At 44.9% G+C, this 7,548-nt stretch overlaps 1 pseudogene; it reads left to right on the top strand.

Moving 5' to 3' along the window:
- Positions 1-4,061: 4,061 nt before the first annotated feature.
- LOC123109297 (uncharacterized) lies at positions 4,062-4,200 on the top strand (annotated as a pseudogene).
- The last annotated feature ends 3,348 nt before the right edge of the window (positions 4,201-7,548 follow it).

The raw sequence follows: 7,548 nt of genomic DNA, 5'->3' as shown, positions 1-7,548 counted from the left end.
AGGAAACACTACATTGTGGAATGGAGGGAGTATATGCATGGCCTTTGTGTTTTTTCATCAGGCATGTTTTCCCGAACAACAAAAAATAAATCTGTATCTCTCAAGCATAAATCTATAGGGCTTTTGTGTATTTTCATCAGATTTTATTTCATGAAGAACAAAAAAAGTCCATGAAAACTATAAATAGTTTATGAATCCAATTAAATATTCGACAATTTTAAAAGTGTGCAGGAGTTATTTAAAAATATTAAAAATTCAATTTTTCTCTCAAATATAAAAAATATTCAGAAAAAGGTTTATAAATTTTAAAATTGACCACGAATTTGGAAAAAATCGTGAATTATTTTTTTTCTTCAAATTAAAAAATTGTTGATAAAAGATGTTCAGAATTTTGAAAAAGTTCCCGAATTCAAAAAAGTTTTTTGAAATAAAAAAATCATCAGTCAACAATTTTAAAAATGAACATATTATTTGTAAAAAGTTCCAGCAACGTTTGAAATTTGCGAACAATTTTGAAAAATTATGAATATTTCTTGCTACTGGGAGCCAATTTATAAATTCTGAACATTGTAAATTTCCAAACACTTTTATAAAAACACGAAAACATTTATGGAGAAATCTTGAAAAAAATGGAATCTTGTTTTTTAAATGAATAAATATTTTGATTTAAATATATTTAGATATTTTTGGTTGTTTTAGTTTGTGATTTCAAAAAAAAGGAAGAGGAAAAAGAACACATAATAACAGAAAAACCAGTAGAAGCAAAAAAGCCCAGTTCAGGAACCTTGTAGATCATTCCAAAATTGGTCACGAACCTTCAAGACAATTCCTAAAACTAGTCGTCACCTCTCCATTGGTTCATGGCTTGCTTCACTTTAGTTCCTAAAGGGCCGGTCCATGTTCCTATGATAGTGGGTGATCGGAGTCTAAACACTCGCAGTGAGTGATACATATCATTCCGTGTCAATCAATCATAGTTTCGATCCTCTTTAGAAAAATAAGGTTTCGACCATAGGATCCCATAACTATTTTTTCTGGAAAAATAGAGAGTACATAATGTAGATGCAGAACACCAGATAAGCCTAGCTTTCTATCTATCCTCAAAAAACAGGCTAACTTCTCTAAAAAGCATACAAGCTAGCTGATATGACATACTAGCGTATGAAGAAAGGAACTGTCCTGGCACGAAAGCATGAAAAATACACCCCTGAAACTCTGTATAGATGAAGAAAGAATCACTCCCACCAGCCTAACTTCAATTAAGAGTAACTTCATGTGTTATGTCCTCAAACTTTATTTTGTAACTATCATAATCCGAGACTGAATCATACGGTTTATCCAAATATCATTTGCCTTAACCTTTTCAGTATGTGCAATCACTCCATCGTACTCAAAGGAGATGTATGGGAGAATGGAAAGGATTTTACGTTGGGTGTTGGCCATTTGATCAACAAGTCAAAAAAACGGCGAGGAGAAAGGTCAGGCTAACAGGGTGGCGCATAAGGTTGCGAAATTTAGTTTTGATAGCACGCCTGATGGTGCTTCTTGTAATAGTGTTCCGCGCTGCGTGGCAAACTATGTAATGATCGATTGTAAGAATCTTGTTAGTTAATTAATATATGGGTGGGGTTTAAAAAAATTGGCAAGGAGAAAGGTCAATGACTAAGACAATATTGAATGCACAAGAAGATAATTCACACTGATGCTCCAGGAAGAAATTTCACACAAATATGAAAGGAAGCAATTTCAATTCAACCAACAATAAAGAAATGCTCCCGCATGTTTGACGAGTATACTTTAATGTCCCCTTTTAAACACCAGAACCTGTATGGATTTAACTGTACTTCATACAAACTCAGGGTCATGACCAATCTTTTCATTGACTAATTTGGGTGCAAACAACGCCCCAAGGCCCCTTCCTTGTTTGATTGGCTCCCTCTTCTCTCACTCGATCATCATCTTATAGACTCGCCCCTTCCTACTTGTATTACCGCCAATGACCTCAATCTGCCGCCACTGGCAGCATGCATGACAGTTCCCCAATCAACTCCATCTCTCCTCCTTTGGTTTGGTTTAGAGGAATTTCATAGGAATTCTAGAGGATAGGATTCTTATGGGATTTTTTCCTTTAGAGCCCTTTGGTTCATAGGAATGAATTCCTATTCCTACATAGGATTGGTTCCTATCCTCCACATTTCATAGGAAAATAAAAAAGAGCCTAGACTCAATGGAAAAATTCCTTTGGTGTCAACCAAATGACATCTTGTTTCCTATTCCTACTCATAGGATTTGAGATACATGTCATCTCATTTCCTATAAGATTCCTATTCCTATGATAATCCTATCCTATGAACCAAAAGAAGCCTAAAGCCCAGTGGTATAGTGTTTATGTCTGGCGACCGCAAGTTCTAGGATGGCTCCGCAATAAAATCTCCTCTCTTCTTCATTCTTCATCTCTACTTCCCCCTCTTCCACATCTGACCCCAATCAGGGCGGGTATCCGATGCCACTGAACGTTCACCCCCAAGGGTCATCGAGCTAACATTGTTTAGTCAGTTTCCGTATAGTAGTCCCGACACTTGTCATGTTTTTTTGATATAATTTACTAGGAGTATTCAAGCTCTTATCTTTACAACACTAGACGCCACCAACCCACCTATATGGGTGGATCCACAAAAGTCGTCATTGGATTGACATGTTTTAGAAATAATGAAGTTTTTTCATCTCTACACTGTGCTTAGCAATCCATAAACCGATAAGGGATGCATGGATTCCTGATAAGGGGCGTGAGGAGAAATTTGTTTGGCTCCAGACTCCGTTCAAAACATGAGAAGTACGCCATGCTAATACGCAATAAAGTGATCTCTCCTAGCTAAAATCTACGAAGATAGAAACAAAGAATAGAGCATCAAATATCCCGTCGGCAGGCAGACATGTCGGAGGAGCGTGACCACCAAAGTGCGTCCGCACGCACCAGACCACCACCAACCGCTCCCCCATTGGCTGCTGTCCACTCTTGTGGCTGAGGCAGCAGTTGACGATCATCAAGCCGGGGCACAGTACAAGCACATCCTCCCCAATCAAATCCGAGCGTCCATCCATGCATCCATCCATCCAGGATGCAGTAGTACACGCGCGAAAGGAGCGTCCCGTCGCGTGCTCCCCGTGCACGGCGCACGCGTCATGGGGGCCGGCATGTGCGGCCGCTTTCGCTGCTCCTGCGCCGGGTGAACTGGGCCGCTGCCCCTGCCGCCGCGGCCTCGCCGACGGACGGACGGCGACGCCTCGCCCGTCGTCGATGTTAGAATACTTGTATGCGTATTATGGTGCAAGTATAAACCGTATATACGTTGTAGGGCCGGTGCGGTATGTTTATCTCATGTAACTCGGTTGGTAGAATGTTGAATTGATCTCTATCTTGTATAGTTAACTTGGAGATCAATCCAACAACCTAACCAACTAAATCTTGTAAACCCTAGCCGCATTGTGGCCTATATATATAACACGCAACGCGTCCCTGCTAGGCATACGCTTAACGCAATCTTATATGGTATTCAGAGCCTCTTTCTCTAGCACATCACACACCCATGGCCTCCTCAAGCTCTGCCGTCGCCACACCAGCCCTCATCCCGATCGCCGATCGTCTTCACCGCTCCAACTTCCTGGTGTGGCGCGCGCAGGCCATGGCAGCTATCCGGGGCGCGCAGCTCGTCTCCTACCTCGACCCTGAGAGGGAGCTGCCGGCCCGGAAGCTCACGGACAAGGAAGGCAAGCCCACCGATGTGCCCAATCCGGCGTACGACATCGACAGGGCTCGCGACTCCCAGGTGCTGAGTTTCATCTTTAATTCAATCTCCGCACCGGTGATGATCCAGGTTGCACACTGCAACACGGCGGCCGAAGCTTGGGCCGCCATCACGGAGATCTTTATCTCCCAGACTCAGGCGCACATCGTCAACACCAGAATCGCCCTCTCCATGACGAAGAAGGGCAACTCGACGGTGGCCGAATACATCGGGCGCATGAAAGCGCTCGGTGACGAGATGGCATCTGCAGGAAAGCCTCTCACTGACGATGACATGGTGTCCTACATCCTGGCGGGGCTCGACTTCGACTACATGTCGTTCGTCTCCACCATCTGCGCCCGAACTGAACCCATCAAGGTGAGCGAGCTTTATTCGCAGCTCATTAACTTTGAAAGCAGGCTGGCTATGTTTGAGGGCGGCGGCCAGTCGTCCCACTCCTCCGCCAACGCCGTCTCACGCGGCGGACGTGGCGGACCCAACCGCGGTGGTGGCCGCGGTGGCAATGGTGGTCGCTATGGAGGCGGCCGAGGAAACGGAGGTGGTGGCCGTGGCCAAGGCCGCGGTGGTGGCCGCGGCAATGGAGGGGGAGGTCGCAATGATCTTCCGGAAGTCTTCTGTCAAATCTGCACCAAGCCGAACCACACCGCCATGGAGTGCTACCGCCGCTTCGACATCTCCTTCAACAAGGAGAAGAGCGTGGCGGCCGTCAACACCAACCACGCCAACTCTCAGTCCTCCTATGGAGTGGATACCAACTGGTATGTGGACTCTGGAGCATCAGATCACATCACCAGCGAGCTCGACAAGCTCACCGTTCGGGACAAGTACAACGGGCATGATCAAGTAAACATGCCCAATGGCGCAGGTATGAAAATTGCTCATATAGGTCATGCTTATGTTCGTACCCCTTCCCGTAATCTCCATCTTAAAAATATCCTACATGTACCAAATGCCACCAAGAACTTGATCTCTGCTCATCGGCTATCTTATGACAATCACGTTTTTCTTGAAACTCATCCTCATTTTTTCTGTGTTAAGGACAAGGCAACGAGGAAAACCCTCCTCCGCGGCAGGTGTAGAAACGGGCTCTATCCCCTATCATCAGCTCCCGTAAGCTCGGGCAGGCATGCACTTGGCGCCACCAAGATCTCATCATCACGGTGGCACAATCGTTTAGGTCATCCATCTTCGGCAATCGTTCAGCATGTTCTCAAGCACAATAATATTTCCTTTTCTAGCAAAGAGTTGAATAATCAGGGTGTATGTGATGCTTGCCAACAAGGCAAGAGCCATCAACTACCCTATCCAAATTCTAGTAGTATTTCCAATGCTCCTTTAGAGCTAGTTTTCTCTGATGTATGGGGGCCTGCCCGAGATTCAATCAATAAGAAAAACTATTATGTGAGTTTCATAGATGATTTCAGTAAGTTCACTTGGATTTACATTCTCAAACACAAATCCGAAGTGTTCAAAGTTTTTCATGAGTTTCAAGCACTTGTTGAACGTCTCTTTGACCGAAAAATCATCACTATGCAAACGGACTGGGGAGGCGAGTATGAGCGCCTAAACTCCTTTTTCCGTCAGATAGGCATCACACACCATGTGTCATGTCCTCACGCCCATCAACAGAATGGGTCAGCTGAGAGAAAACATCGCCACATTGTAGATGTAGGTCTCTCACTTTTGGCTCATGCTTGCATGCCCTTGAAATTTTGGGATGAAGCGTTCCTCGCTGCCACTTATCTCATTAACCGCACTCCTAGTAAGGTGATCAATCTTGAAACTCCCTTAGAAAAATTGTTCCATGAAAAGCCAAATTATCATGCTCTCCGCACTTTCGGCTGTGCTTGCTGGCCAAATCTCCGTCCTTTCAACTCTAGAAAGCTAGAATTCCGCTCCAAGCAGTGCGTTTTTCTTGGCTACAGCAATCTTCACAAGGGTTTTAAATGCCTTGATATACAAGCAGGACGGGTGTATATTTCCCGTGATGTCATCTTTGATGAATCAGTTTTTCCTTTTGCTGCATTAAATCCAAACGCCGGAACCCCTCTTCGCTCCGAAGTTCTTCTCCTTCCTGAAACCATCCCCTCTGACCCTCTTGATCATGGGGACGAACAAACAGCTGATCCATCGGGTGATTTTCATAAAAATTCTGCAGTTAATTTTGGTGGAAATCCGGTTGTTCTTCATGATTTTATGCAGCAGCCAGGCGCGGAACACCATGCAGATTCAGGTGCTGCAGACTCTGACGGCGGCGATCCCGGGGCTGATTCTCCCTCGTCTGGCGCGCCTGCCAACAGCAGCGGCGGCGTATCTGCCTCGGGAGGAGACGAGTCGCCCGCGGCGTCCCACGCGTCCAGCCGGGGGCCCACAGGCGAGGGCCCGGAAGCGCACTCCGCGCTTGACCAGACGAGCGCGCCCGTCCCGAACCGCCAGGTGGCGCGGTCTCCTGCACGCGGTCGGGCCGACCAGGCGGGTGCTTCGCGGACAGGAGGCAGCATCCGCCTCGTCCCTCGCGCTGGCCAATCAGATGCGGTGCATGCGGCTGACAGCATCCGCATCGGATCGGATGCGTCTGGATCGGCTGCTCCGGCTCCTGGTACGAGGATGAATGGATCTTCTGCGGCTGATGGTTCTGCGGTTATTCCTGCACCAACACAGAGGACAACAAGGTCGCAACATGGTATTTTGACACCAAAAATACGTACGGATGGTACGGTCAGGTATGATAAGGTGCGGTTTGTTGGTCTTACCACTACTGGAGAACCACATAATTTGTCAGAAGCTTTAGAACATAAAAACTGGAAAAATGCAATGGATGAGGAATACAATGCTCTTATGAAAAACAGAACATGGCATTTAGTTCCTCCAGCCAAAGGCAGAAATATAATTGATTGTAAATGGGTCTATAGAATCAAAAGAAGAGCAAATGGAGAAATAGATAGATACAAAGCAAGATTAGTTGCAAAGGGCTTTAAGCAAAGGTATGGGATAGATTATGAAGATACCTTCAGTCCAGTTGTAAAAGCAGCTACTGTCAGACTTGTTCTCTCTATTGCAGTATCAAACAACTGGCATCTTCATCAATTGGATGTGCAGAATGCGTTTCTTCATGGCGTTCTAGAGGAGGAAGTGTATATGAAGCAACCACCTGGGTATGAGGTAAAAGATAAACATAATTATGTTTGCAGGCTTGATAAGGCTCTATATGGTTTGAAACAAGCACCCAGAGCATGGTACTCTAGGCTGAGTGAGAAACTCCAAAGGCTTGGTTTTCGACCATCCAGAGCTGACACATCTCTGTTCTTCTATAGGAAAGGGAAAATCACCATTTTCATGTTAGTATATGTTGATGACATTATTGTTGCAAGCTCATCACAGGATGCAATTAAGGCATTGCTTGAAGATCTAAGAAGAGATTTTGCTCTAAAAGATCTTGGTGATTTGCACTACTTCTTGGGAATAGAAGTAAAGAAGGTTAAAGATGGCATAGTCTTAACTCAAGAAAAGTATGTGTCAGATGTGTTAAAACGAGCAGGTATGATGAATTGCAAGGTTTCGAATATGCCTCTCTCAACTTCTGAAAAATTGTCAAAAGAAGAAGGTGAGCCACTAAGTGCTGAAGAATCTACAAACTATAGAAGTGTTGTAGGTGCCTTGCAATATCTAACGCTTACAAGACCTGATATATCTTTTCCTATTAATAAAGTATGTCAGTTCTTGCATACTCCTACTCTTGCAC

Source organism: Triticum aestivum, chromosome 5A (genome assembly GCF_018294505.1).
Source record: "Triticum aestivum cultivar Chinese Spring chromosome 5A, IWGSC CS RefSeq v2.1, whole genome shotgun sequence".
NCBI lineage: Eukaryota > Viridiplantae > Streptophyta > Magnoliopsida > Poales > Poaceae > Triticum > Triticum aestivum.
This window is presented reverse-complemented; position numbering and strand designations above follow the sequence as displayed.